The following is a 15,472-nucleotide window of genomic DNA, read 5'->3' on the forward strand; positions in this document are numbered from 1 at the left end:
CAAGTACAATTACTTTGAAGAAACTAATATAATACATGTAAACATGAAATGAACATAACATATAGATACAATACTACATAGGTGAAGTTGTATGCATCCTAAATTAAAATATATGACATTTAACAAACTATAATTTCTTAAACACAAGAAATTAAATAATACATGTGTTTAAAGTTAAAAGGTCACTTGGTTCTAGGTTAAATTAATTTGATTAGGGTTGACATTATTGAGGTTAAAGTTTGATCATGATTATGAAACTTAGATTATGGTTCTAGGGTTAATTTAAAGGTTACTTGGTAAATAAAAAAAAAGTTAGGGTTAGCAAAATATTTAGGGATAGGGTTAAAGTCTAAGTGTGTTTTTAGAATAGTGTTCTATGTCAAGAGTAAGCTATTATAACCTAGAGTTAGGGTTAGTATTATAAAATTGTTAGAACTTTATCCTAGGTTAGTGTTAAGAACTTAGAGTTAATTTTAGGGTTATGCTTAAAGTTAAAACATTACCTAGTTAGGTCAAATTAATTTGATTAGGGTTTACATTCTTGAGGATAATGTTTTATATCATGATTATGGAGATTATATATTATTGAACCTAGGGTTAATTTTAGGGTTACCTAGTTAGTATTAAGATTGAGTTTAGGGCGGCATTATTCTAGGGTTTAATCATGGTAAATTTTCATTAAGATAGGCCATGAAGAAAATATTTGTACTAGGCTAGGGTTAAAGTAGTATGTGTTCATAATAGTATTCTATTTTGATGTAGAGTACAAGCTATTATGGTTAGAGTTACCTAGTGTTAACTAATGTTATAAAATTGTACATAAATTATGTAGTAAGATCATTGATGCTTAATATTAGTGTGAGACTTATGTTAGCTTGTTATGGGTAAAATTATGATTCTAGGTAAATACCTTAGTTAGTAGCATTAAATGTTGAGTAATTTAATATAATTATCTAGTTATCTAGTTTAATATTACCTAGGATTACAAGGTAAATATGTTATGGTTTGTGCTATAATTGTACATGTGGTTACATGTAGTTATATCATTAGAATCATGATTGAAATGTTATCTAGAAGGTTAATATAATATTTAGGGTTAGTGTATGAATCTTTAGATTAAAGTTTTTAGTTAGCAAATTCATAAATTAGCCTACTTTTTAGGGTTAAGAAGTGAGGATTGTGCTATAAAAGTTTAAAGTTCAAAAATTAATATTCACATGGTTAGGTTTACTGATAACTTTTGGGTTAAAATGAGATAACTTTATGTTTAAATGTTTATGTTTCTAGGGTAACTTAGATTTTATGGTTGCATGGTTAGAATTAACCTATCTTCATTCTAGGGTAAATATATAACACGAACATTACAGTTAAGATTAGGATTAAATTGACGTGAGGGTTAGCATTCAGTTACATGGCATTTCTATTCTTAGGATTGCACGATTATATTTATTTAAATTAGATTAGGTTAAATCTAGTCAATGTTTAATTAGAATTTTAAGATTAGAGTGAAAAGGTCAAGGTGAAGCTTATATTAGGGTTTGTGTGTGTGTGTGCATGTACGTGTGTGTGTGTGTGTGTGTGTGTGTGTGTGTGTGTGTGTGTGTGTGTGTGTGTGTGTGTGTGTGTGTGTGTGTGTGTGTGTGTGTGTGTGTGTGTGTGTGTGTGTGTGTGTGTGTGTGTGTGTGTGTGTACGCGCGCGTGTGTGTGTGTGCGTGTGTGTGTGTGCATGTGCGTGTGCATGTGTGCATGCGTGCATGCGTGCATGTGTGACAGATAACCGTTAGAACTAATGTTAAAGGGTTAATTCATTGAAATTAAATTATTGGAGGGAAGTTGAAGATTTATAAACACAAACCACACACACATGTACATATATGAGCTTAAATTTTAATATACTACAATGTTTGAACGTGTGTACCTTAGAAATTTAAATGTATGTGTACATATCCACAATATGTTCACATATACAACATGTTACATAGACATATACATACATACATACATACATACATACATATATAGATATATACATATATGTATATATATATATATATATATATATATATATATATATATATATATATATATATATATATATATATATATATGATACACATATGCATATATATACATGACATATATATATATATTTGTGTGTATGTGCATATATATACATGAATGATATATACATATACATGATATATATGTACATATATACAAAAAAAAACATAAATTGAAGCAAAAACATATAAAATGTAACTTGAATAGTACAAAAATAAACAAAAAACATATAAAACCGTACCTTTATTGAAGGTTGCTAAATTTGGATGCCTTTTCTCTTCTTGCAATTCCAATTGAAAGTAATCACCATAGTAAAAAATGACATGTGGGGTTGGGTTTGGCCAGGCCTAGCCTTTTTCAATCTTTCCCATTTTTCATACTTTTGATCGAAACTATATTAAGTAGTTTCACTCAAAACTATGGAATATAGTTTTAATCAGAAGTAGGATCCTGACCATGGGTTTAATAAACCATGGTTGGGTTTCTTTGTTCTAATCGAAACTACCTTAAAAGTTTTGATCAAAACATTTAAGATAGTTTCGATCGAAACTAAAAAGTGGTGATAGTTTCTATTGAAACTTTGTGCTTTGTTTGTTTTGATAGAAACTAATTAGTTTCTATTGAAACTATTTTCTAAAGTTTTTATTGAAACTATGATTTGAATTTTTTGTGGTCATGTGATTTTGGAGGATTTTCTTCATTCAAAAAAACTATAACCCACTATTGTGGGTTCACCACATGTATACCAACTTGATCTTTCTATTGTTCTTTTGTCAGATAACACATAACATTGCTATGTTGACATCAATGACAAAATCAGTCATGAATGTAACATATCATCATAGTAACATATCTACAATACTCCCCCATAGGAATATCATCAACATTTTTGCTTCCAACAATTTCTCCCTTTGGCATTAACAACATAATAGATGAAAAACATCTAGTTCCAAGAATACCAATGAAAGACTAGTGATCTATCTTTTCAAATCTTCTTCATCAATCATTCTCCCCTATTGATATACCTTAATGTCCTTTCCATCAAACTACCATTCCATGTTGTACTTCTCCTGAACATGTTGTACTTATTATTTCTTGTCTTTGCGTCTCCCCATGATATTTTTCTTCATGATTTTTTAACTTCTCCCTAAGATGTTTTTCATGTCATACTTCTCCTCCATTAACATCAATGTCAAAGGTTTTAGTAATAAAAAAACTCTATAACAACCGATTCTTACTAGCTCAAGTGTCCAAAGACACTGTTCAAAATAGCATCCAATAAGAGTCCTAGATGACTTTGTCCATCATAGATACTCCCCCACCTAAAGCATCAACATTTAGTTCAAACAAACAATTGTACTCTATTATAGTGGACTGATGCATTCTTGCATCTTCTACTCTGATATAGGAAGGGGCATAACCCCTAGCATACCTCGTAAATACTCAAAAGTCTCTTTGGGAAGAGGCTTAATGAATATATCTACAATATACTCTTTAGTGCTCACACACTCCAATCTAATTTCTTTCTTTGCAACTTTCTCTCTCAACATGTGATACTTAATAGAAATGTGTTTGGTCTTTGAATGCAAAATTATCCTTCTTAGACATATTTATTGTGCTCATGTTGTTACAATGTATGACAATGATCTTACTAATTTCTATCCTTATATCTTTTAGCATCTGCTTCATCCAAACAACTTGATTAAAATTTTTTGCAACTGCAATATATTCTGCTTCTGCTATACTTTATGAGGTAAATCCTTCTTCTTGCTTAGCCAAGAAACCAATCTACCTCCAAGAAACAAAGCTCCACCACTAGTGATCTTTCTTTCATCCATACTACTTGCCCAATCATATGTCAAAGGACAACCTTTAGGATGCTAAATGTATACCTTTTCTTGAAGTTCTCCATTCAAAAATGTTGACTTAACATCCATTTGATACACTTTGATACTACTTCTATTCTTATCACTAGAGCATAGGTCTCATCATAATCTATTCCTTCTTGATGTGAGTGACTTTTACATACCAACCTTGACTTGTTCATTCATCTTGTTCCCGAATACCCATTTAGTTCCTATCACATTCTTTTTTGTTAGTCTAGGGACCAATTACCATGTCTCATTCTTTACTATCTGATCCAATTACTCTTTCACAGTGTGCTTCCAATGATCATCTTTACATGTTTCATATGCATTCCTAGGTTCAACATGAGATATTAAAAAAATTTCTTCATTGAGCCTACTTATTGTCATCACACCTTTATCTTTTCTTCTGATGATCTACTTGGATGGGTGATTCTTTATCATATTCTTTCTCAAAGTAGGAGTTGCTATCTCAACTCTTAGCTCTACTGAAGGTTTTGAACTGTGTTCCTAGCTTGGCTCTCCTTCAATCTACAAATCATTGTTAGTCTCAAGAAATACTTCATCATTCCTTGATTTAGTAAAACCATCATCATCTAAATTATAATCAACTATTCTCTCTTGTATCTTGAATTTTTTATCAATTATCACATTTGTGTTTTCCATAATAGTCTTAGCTCTTCAATTATAGCATCTATAAGCCTTTCTTTTCAATGAATAACCAAGAAACATACCTTCATCACTTCTAGCATAAGACTTACCAATATCATTATCTCTTTTGATATAATGCTTACTACCAAAAATTCTAAAATACTTAACTATAGGTGAGTGACCAAACCATAGTTCATAAGGGATTTTGCTTGTGTCTTTCTTGACTTCCACTCTATTCATAGTATAGACTATTGTACTCATAGCTTCTCTCCAAAACATCTTGGATACATCATTCTCAACTAACATAGCTCTTCCTACTTTTGTAACTAACCTATTTCTTCTCTCCACAATACCATTTTGTTGAAGGGTTCTTAGAGTTGATAACTATCTTTTGATTCCATTTTTTTCATAAAACATCTTAAACTGGTTTGAAGTAAATTCTCCTCCTCTATCTGATCTTAAACATTTAATCTTCATAGCAAATTCTTTCTCAACTCTATTCTTGAATATATTGAACTTATCAAATGCCTCAGATTTCCTTTTAATAAATGCAACCCACATCATTCTAGAAAATTCATCAAATAGAATCATAAAATACCTTTCACCATAGAATCATTTAGTCTTCATAGGACTACTAAGATCTAAGTGCACAATCTCCAATTTTTCAGTAGTAATAAAGCTCTTATTGGGAAAAGAACTCCTCTTATGCTTTACCAAAACACAACCCTTGCAAATTGTGTTAGCAGGTTTTACAATCTTAGGAAAATCTCTAACTGTAAATATAGTACTAGTCTTCACAATACTATCAAAGTTTATATGAAAAAATCTCTTATTACATAGCCAACTATCATCTACATTTGCAACAAAACATGTCATTTTAGTAGGATTCAACTAACATACATTACTTATAGATCTAGTTCCTATTCCAATTACCTTTCCATCTTTGTCTTTGATCATGCATGTCTTTTATGTGAACTACATCTCATAACCTTTGTCCACTAGTTGTCCAACACTCAAAACATTATGCTTCAAACCGTCAACAAAATATACATCCTCAATGTTACTATTACCATCAAGAGTTATAGATCCAATACCTTTAACTTGGCATGCTGCACTATTTCCATCTTTGAAAATCCCTGCATCCTGACTTTTGAAGTGAACAAACTTGTTCATATAACTAGTCAAATGATGTGAACAACCACTATCAATTATCCAATCAAATTTATTTTCAACCTGTGATACCAAAGCTACTTTCTCTGGGCTTTCTTCTTTAATAGCTATAAATCAAATTTCATCATCACTAGCACTAACTTCTTGTTCACTATAATCATTTTCTTCATTTGCATACAAACACTCTATATCTCTTCTAGGTTTTTAATTTCCTTTTATAGTTTTTCTCTCTTTTGGGAAATTTAGATGCATAATGACCATATTCATCACAACTCTAATATTAAGAGATTTTCTTACCACTTTTATCTTGTCTTATCAAAAGGGATATTCCTTCTTCAATCTTTTTGTCCCCATCAGATCTATTGCTACTAGCAAAATCTACTCTAGCACTTATGCTCCTTAATATACTAGGTTGAATATTCAAGGCACTAAAAGTTGTCTCTATTCTAATTAATTATGTGGACTATCTAAGCTCATTCTAAATTTCTTCAAGTCTTCCAAGCAATGTCTCGTTTGTGAAATCTTTGGTACAAGATATCAATAACTGTGTCATCTGAACTGCTGACTTAAATGGTGGTGTTAAAGTCTTCAATATCTTCCATATAACCTCATCATCTTGTTTGGTTCCTCCTTGAGATTTTATACCTACACTAGTTTTTGATATCTTACCTACATATGTTCTTATAGATTAATCTTCCATCATTTTAGCATCTTGAAATGCACAAATCCAACTTTGTAGCCTCAACTTCTTAGAATGTACATCAACTTCAAAACTAGTTTCCAAATATTACCAAATCAAATGTGATGTAAAAAGTGGTTTTACCTGATTGTGTTCAATTTTAGGAAGTGCATTCAATATTGCTTCTCTAGCTCTCATGTCACACATAAAAAGATCTCTTCCTTCCTTAGTACAAGTTTAAAAATCCTTTTCAACAATGATTGTCTTTGCTTATGTTGTCAAGATCCAATATCCCCAACCCATACTCAATAGATGTGTCTTCATCTTTTCCTTCTAGCTATCATAATTTGTTCCATCGAACTTCAGACTATCTTTCCTAAATATGCTTTCCATGGATCTCCCAAAGTTGTTAAACTATATCTTCAAGGACCTGATGCTCTAATACTAATTGTTAGATACAATAGTCCACCGAGATAATCAAGAGGGGAGGTGGGCTGAATTAGTTATCCAACAATTAAAACATTTAGATCTTCTTTAAACAAACTCAACCATTCAACCAAAGTAAATAGCAACCATAATAAGATATCCATAGACAATTAACTAGGGAAACCCTTGATCAGAGGAAAATCATAGTGAGAATGATGTCCACAAGATGATATATCAATATAAATATTCCTTTTTAGAGTATGGACCCTGTTAGGACTCTATTACAACATTTAGTTCCTTGTTAGGAGACTTTAAATCCCTATTAGGAGATTCCAACCCTATTAGGAGTTGGGCCAACCCTTTTATAAGTTATAGTACAATGTATGCAAGAAGAGCCCACTACCCAAATATGCAATTTCAATTATAAGAAGAGTTCACTAATCAAACATGCAATTTAATGTTATGTTATTCTTTCCTTTGTCTCTCAACCAAACCAAGCATTGCTAGACCGTGTAGACTAGGTCACAAATCGTGGATCCAAATATCAAACCTCAGATCACATAATAAGACCTCGACAATGAAGTTCCCTTCATTTCTACTTAGCTCTGCTCAATTTCACATTACTCTCTCTCTCTTCTACTTATAATCACTTCTCATGGATATATTTCCATTCCACTTGATAAAGGAAAATGTCCTTCCCATATACTGAGTGCGTACAAAAATTCCCTGAGTTGACTATTAGACCTTCTCAATTAATCATTATAGGACCACATTAAGAACACACTACAGTTAGCAATAACATTAATCTTCTTCCTCACAACTTAAATAAATTTTAGTACATTTAATATTATGATGAAAGATCTTAGGCACATCATCAAAAACATTTATTCTTCACATCCTCAACCTTGTTTCATAGGATAACAATTCTACTAAGAGATATAACAATTTTACCAAAATATGCCTCTATAAACTCTATCTCAGAATAGACATCACCAAAACTTACATAACTTCTTTTAGACTTAACATTTCTTCATCCAATGTTAATTGCATATACTAAATACTCTAAAGTATCTCTCATGGCCACAAATAGTGAGAATAATCAACTAGTCATCCATAGCAACTTGATCTTTCTACTATTCGTTTGTCAGATGCCATAGAAGATTGTTATGTTGACATCAATGAAAAACTCAAACATGACTGTAACATATCATTGTAGTAACATATCTACAATACTCCCCCATAGGAATATCATCAGAGTTTATGCTTCCAATAGAGATGGCATATGAAAAATTGTATACATAAACTTTTATATTATAAACATATTTTGATGGCATGATTGACCACATTTTATAAGGATGTATTTATTTTGATATATATTTGCATCATTTCTCTATGGATATATGTATTTTGATTTATACTTTGTCCATTTATCTAGACATGGATATACATTTTAATATATTATATTATTGTTAAATCTATTGTGCATGTGTGTGTTTTCATGTTTATGCAATATCATTCATTTTTAAAATGTTGAGTATATTCAATTCAAATGTACTAATCTATGAACAATGTTTTATCAACCTTTAGTATCAAAATGTTATCCTACATTTAATTTGAAATGATGTGGAGGATAGGGTGTTGGAATGAAATCTCAAGTTTGATGTCTCTTCTTTGCTTCCCTCTATTCCTGCAACAAGGTAAGAAACTTAGGAAATTGCGCTAAGTTTGGCCTATTCCCAATGGATTTCTCAATGCTTTCACTAGGTTCAAATAATCAAACTTTGGATTTATCTCCACCATGATCTCTAATGGATCTAAAGGTCTTGATACCCTCAAACTAAATCAAATAATCAATACTCCAAGTCTCAATTATTTATCTATCAAGCCAAACCTATTACTAAAATGGGATGAATTTCCTTTTTTCTTCTCTGAAAACTACATTGTTTCTTTCCTTCCAAATAGACCAAGCTATAATGGGAGGAATAAAAAGAAAAGCTTTTTAAGAATAGTGTGGAGGCTAGTGGCTTTATTCCATTGAAGCATGAGAAGTTTGGTCAAGCTTGACATGACTATATTAACCTTAGTCTCCTAGAAAAAAAGGCTCTAGAGTTCTCTAGTGAAGGAACAATGAATAAATAAGTGGTTAATAGTTTCAACATCCTTCACACATTAAACACATCCGTCAAAAAAACTAAACCATCTTTTGTTGAGGTTATCTAACAACAAGATCTTCTCATGATCAATCACCCACTAGAAGCAATTGATCTTAGGGGGGAGGCTAGTGACCCAAACCTCTTTCCAAAAAAGGAGTTTCTTCTTCCACCAATTCTAGTGAAGCATAAGAAGACTTGACTGAGAAGAGACCATTGTTGATATGTTTCCAAACCTATCAATCCTCTTGTGTCTAGTTAAATAGAGAAGGGTCTAGAAGCCAACCTTTTAGAGTGCACACTTCCTTTCTTCTAATACTTTCAATTCTCCTTACCTCCATTTTTCTTATCCAAATACATTCCAAGTGTAGCCATTTGACCTTTTCATTTGTCCAAACAATGTAGTTTTCTACAACCTTACCTATAGTAGACTTGACCCAATTCTTAAGGTTTATGTTACTAGTGAGCTCTTGAAGTAGGGAATCAGTAGTCCATGATTCATGCTAGAGTAGAGTACTTCTTGTGTTCCCTATTATTTTCTTGCTTTCTCTCAAAATTGTCCCTTTAGAATTCATTAGATTCTTCCACAAAGTAGATGTACCATTGTTGGAATTTGCCAATAAGAGCAATCAAGAGGGGCCATTTGCCAAATATTTAGATCTGATGATCCTTGTCCATTTTTTGGACCCTACAACATTGTCCAAATCAATTTAGCAAGTAAGGCTTTATTCATCTTCATGAAATTTCTAACCCCTAGTCCACATTCCTTCTAAGGTTTATAGACTAGACTCTAGTTGACTAGGGACATTTTTCTTGTATCTTTTCTACCATACTAGAGGAAGTTTTTTTTGATCTTTTCAAGGGTTTCAACCACCTTAATAGGCATAAGGGAGAAGGTCATAAATTAAACTGAAATACTTTGCAAGCATTCTTGTAGCAAAAGAAGTTTCCCTCCTAGGCTTAGAAGTTTTCCTTTCTAGCCTGCAAACTTTATTAGTAATTTCTCAATAATATTTTTCCACTTAAGTTATTTTGAATATGGTCTATTGTAAAAAAAAGAATAAAAAATCTTCTAGCCCAATATTAAAATCACCAAATCAATTCTTCCAAAAACCAATAGGCAAAAATGCAAGCTCTGATTGCACAACTTTTAATGCGCTTGTTAACAATGCATTTGATTTAAGAAAACTAAAATTAATTTTGGAAACTGAGAGATTCAAATATGTATGTCATTTGTGTTGTATAAGTTTTCTTATTATATAATTTTACAATGGCAACTGAATTTGGACAATGAATTTATAATTTTCCAATATACAAGATAAGACACAAAATGAAAGGTACTTGAACTTATTTAATAGATCTCACATTTTTTCTTTTATTCATTGTGTAGATTTTATTCATAAATTTTCAACCTAATGTATTATGATTGAAACATAGATTAATACATTTAGTTAGGCTTTTAATAGAAAACAAATTGTGATGTTTATTAAAAGTAAGTTTGGGATTGAAACATTTGAAAGATGAACATATCATATTGGCAAATCAATTTTAAACATTAAATAACTTAGTTGTTGGTCAGTTTTGGTTGAGAAATAAATGATTATACCACTCAAGGAATGAATTGACAAGGCCCTTCTTTATTTATTTTTTATAATTTGATATTATATTATATTTTATATTCGATAAGAACATAATAAATATATATTAATCATGTTCATATCTTTTTATTTTAAATGTAGCTTAATTTTTTATTAAAATGACAAGTATTTAATTCATCTTCTTATCTATTATTGTCTCTTATTATCCATTTGATGTAACTTTGTGAAATACAATAACATGATATACAAGATTGTAACTACTATTAAAACTAAATGTTGACCAAAAAAAAGTAATAATGGACAATTACGCACTATCTAAAATTTAAAGTGTTATGCACAACTTTATCTTTCATATTGTATTAATTTCAATCAATTACACACAATTTTCCTCTTATTTGATAAATTTATGATTTAGTATTGTGAGTAATTTTAATTCATAAATTCCTTTCTATTTAATTTTAAAAAAAATTATATGTACAAATGAAATTTACAGTTTAATCTATTGACTTACAAAAGATATTTGTGGGACCTATACTAGTAAATCAAATAAGTCTTTTGTGGACTTTTGAAAAAGCTTCTACCTTGTTCTGACGTACATGGGCAATTAAAGGATAGTGAATATGACCCTTTGAGTAATTTTTCAAGTTCCCTGTACACATTGAACACTATGTTTTTTCAAATTCTCCCTAATACGTTCAGAAGACTATTTTTTTCCAAATTCTCCCTAACACGCTAAGTTTTAGAAATTGCCATTTAGCTTACCATTGGACGACAGACATCCGGCTCTTTGGGCAATAGGAGAAACATTTTCAATGCCGTTATTTTGTTAATTCAGAGTCGAGGTGCTACTATGTCGGCGGAGATTATAGATAATTTTTTCTTTTCTACCACGACTAAATTTGCAGACACGACTGGGGACTTGTCCGTGATTTTTGAGACGCATCACAAGCAACGCAAACTCTTATGACTTCGTGGCATCTTCCAATTGACGTTCATTTGTCACTTGACTTTCCAACCTAGGTTCGCTTGGAAATAGATTATATTAACGTTTGAGGGACGTTCGTTCGGTCGCTAACAATTTCGCTATGGAAAACGGGGCAAGGTATGTTTTAGAATCGTTTTTCTAGTTGCACTGTTCACTCAATTGCAGAGCTATGGTGCTGCAATCGAGGGCGGAGATACTCTTTTATTGGGTGCCTCCCTTACTGGAAATCAGACAATAATTTCAAAGAACGGCACATTTGAGTTGGGGTTCTTCAGCCCAAATGGAAGCAACTGGTATATTGGCATCTGGTACGGCCAAATACCAGAGAAGACTGTTGCTTGGCTGGCCAACAGGGAGACTCCCGCTAGAAACCGGTCTGCGATTTTGATGCTGTCAAGAGGAGGTAATTTGGTTCTGCTCAATGCAGAGGGCAAGTCAACACAACAAACAAGATCTCCCGGGCTATGATGATATTGAATCTGAAACTGTTTGTCAGAGTTTCGACAATCCTGTAGATACGTGGCTGGCAGGGATGGTGTTCGGTGGAAAGCAAAAGCTAGTCTCTTGGAAAAATTCATTTGATCCTGCGCCTGGCCTTTTTTCCTTACACACCGATCCAGTATTGGGAGACCGGTGTTTGGGACGGTAAAATGGAAGCAACTGGTATATTGGCATCTGGTACGCCCAAATACCAGAGAAGACTATTGTTTGGCTGGCCAACAGGGAGACTCCCGCTAGAAACAGGTCTGCGATTTTGATGCTGTCAAGAGGAGGTAATTTGATTCTGTTCGACGCAGAGGGCAAATCTCTTTGGTCAGTCAACACAACAAACAAGATCTCCCGGGCTGTGATATTGGATTCGGGTAATTTTTTATTAATGAGCAATGATAATGAATCTGAAACTGTTTGGCAGAGTTTCGACAATCCTGTAGATACGTGGTTGGCCGGGATGGTGTTGGGTGGACAGCGAAAGCTAGTCTCTTGGAAAAATTCATTTGATCCTGCGCCTGGCCTTTTTTCCTTACACGCCGATCCATCGGGGGCCAAACAATTGGTTCTGACATGGAACAGTTCTGTACAGTATTGGGAGACCGGTGTTTGGGACGGCAAAATTTTCAAAGGAGTTCCAGAAACTGCAGACACACGTATGACCAACATCAGCATTGAAACTAGTAGCTCTGGATGGTTTGTGAGATATATGTTGATTCCTCCCTTCAACAGTCTCAGTTTCATCTTGACAAGGTTCGGACAAGTGCAAGGTTTCGTCCATGCATTCCATGACAGCAATTGGAGTTTGTTCTGGTCTGTTCCCGGAGATGGATGCGCCGTGTACGGAACTCTGGTGCTTACGGAATCTGTGACTCCAGAAATCTTCATCTATGTAGCTGCGCTAAAGGCTTCGAACCCAGACACAATCGTGCCTGGCTCTCACAAGATTGGGCTTCCACTGGCTGTGTTCGAACGAGGCAGTTAAACTGCGACACTGACGAATTCATGAACCTTGGTGTCTCTCTGCCTGATGATCTCACAACCTCGCACCCAGGAATATCAACAAAGATGGACTGCCAGGAAGCCTGCCAACGAAACTGCTCGTGCACCGCGTTTTCTTTCAATCCCCCTTCACCGCCATGCACAATCTGGTCTGGAGATTTGCTGAGCATGCGCAACTCTACTCCATCAAATGGTAATTCGAATGTCTTCATTCGGGTAGGTGCCTCTCCACTTCCAAAGTAACGCAAGACCAGAAGTATTGTGGGCCCAGTGCTTGGGATCGTCGGTGCACTCACCGTTGTCATAGGTATCTCTTCAATTTTCATTTACCGGAGGCACCAGCTACAGTCAATAGTCAGGCGCGCAGATTCCTCGGACCCTTTTCTGAGAATGTTTACAAGGAGTTGAAAACTGCAACAAGGAATTTCAGTTCTGAGTTGGGGAGTAGAGGATTTGGGTCAATGTTCAAAGGATCTCTACCAGACGGTACAGTCGTGGCCGCTAAAAAAATGAAGGGTTCACGACAAGATGAGAAGCAATTCCGAGCAGAAATCAGCTCCCTTGGAAACATACAACATGTTAATTTGGTCAGGCTGCTAGGGTTTTGTGCACAAGGATCAGAAAGGTTGCTGATTTATGAATACATGCCCAACGGCTCGCTCAATTCTTCCTTGTTCACCGGTAAATTAAAAAATAAACGACAAGTACTCAAATGGAAAACCCGATTTCAGATCGCACTCGGCACTGCAAGAGGGTTACTTTACCTCCATGAGGAATGCAGAGATTGCATCATTCACTGTGATGTTAAACCGGAAAATGTACTGTTGGATGGTGATATGTCACCAAAATTGGCTGACTTTGGGTTGGCGAAGCTGATGGGTAGAGATCTGAGCCGCGTGCTGACGACTACAAGGGGAACGAGAGGATACCTGGCTCCAGAGTGGGTATCCGGTCTTCCCATCACTTCAAAGGTTGACGTCTACAGTTTTGGTATGACTCTTTTGGAAATCATATCTGGGCGACGAAATCTAGACTTCAATGTAGAAGATTCAAGTAAGTTTTACTTTCCGCCATGGGCTAGAACTCAAATTTACCAAGGGAACATGATTAATATTGTGGAGGAGGGTGTTGCGGAAGAGGCAAACATGGAAGAAGTACGAAAAGCATGCGTTGTAGCATTGCTATGTATTCAGGAGGACGAGGAAGTGAGGCCAAGCATGAGGCAAGTGGTGCAAATTTCGGAAGGACAGATGGAACCTCAAACTCCACGAATTCCAAGCTCTGAGCTTAGGCCAGCACACCATAGTGACACAACCAGCTATAGCAATGACAATCGTACTGCTTAGAACAATGTAGTTCTATATCTTGTATATCCATTTCAATGAATTAATGTAATGCTCTAGTATCATTCAAATCTACATAAAGTTTTCAACCTTTGATGACAATTTTTAAGTTTTAAATTTTCAAATTTTAGTATAAGAACTATTTTATGAGTACATTATAATTGATATTTGATTATATATGTGTGTGTCTATATATGTATGTTAATTATTTTGATTTATGAATAAATATATATATTATTGTATCTATCTAAAAATATTACATCTAGTATTTTTTATATTTTATAATTTATTCTTGTTGAAGATTTTTTCTTTACTTAAACTTCATTTTGATTGGGAACTCATCATTTAATTATACCATTAGACCCTTGGATAGATCATTATTAAGTAGCTTCTATAATTTATACATATTTTCTTCTATTTTTTTATTTGCATTTTATGTTTCAAATGTCATTGTGAATCCCTTGTTTTAAATAAAACTCTATATAATTATACAATGAAAAAAAAATAAGAAAATTAAAAAATACACACTAGTACAATAAATATTCAATATGTGAGATTGTGTGTAGTAAATCTATTTACTTTTGCAAGAAAAATGAACGAAGTGACTGACCATAGGAAGGATGATGAGATATTTTAAATCTTATATAGATTTTCTAAGAGGAATTAGAATAAAAAATGAGAAAAACAAAAAGAATAGAGTCTATGTTTTGATTAACACTAAAGATTGAAGGTTATTTATTGCATTTCCACAATAAATAAAAATAATTTTTAATATCTAATATATTAGATAAGTAATAGTTAATATTTAATTAGAATTAGAGTTAGGGTTATAATAATCAATCAATTTTCCCTTTTCTTGTAAAACTTAAAAGTAAAATCTAAATAGATATAGTTTTTCTAATATCTTTCTAAATCAATATATACTCTAAATAATCAATTTAATAGATAAATAGAGAATTTCTATATTTTCTCTACACACATTTAAACATAAATTTTAATATCTAATATATTAGACAAGTAATGATTAATATTTAATTAGAATTAGAGTTAGGG

The 15,472-nt window shown here is 33.1% G+C and overlaps 1 pseudogene; it reads left to right on the plus strand.

Annotated features, from left to right (window-relative positions):
- Positions 1 to 11,678: 11,678 nt before the first annotated feature.
- On the plus strand, positions 11,679 to 14,521 carry LOC149566898 (G-type lectin S-receptor-like serine/threonine-protein kinase At2g19130 pseudogene; annotated as a pseudogene).
- Positions 14,522 to 15,472: the final 951 nt, after the last annotated feature.

Source organism: Cupressus sempervirens, chromosome 3 (genome assembly GCF_028749045.1).
Source record: "Cupressus sempervirens isolate cs-2001-9-10 chromosome 3, ASM2874904v1, whole genome shotgun sequence".
Lineage (NCBI taxonomy): Eukaryota > Viridiplantae > Streptophyta > Pinopsida > Cupressales > Cupressaceae > Cupressus > Cupressus sempervirens.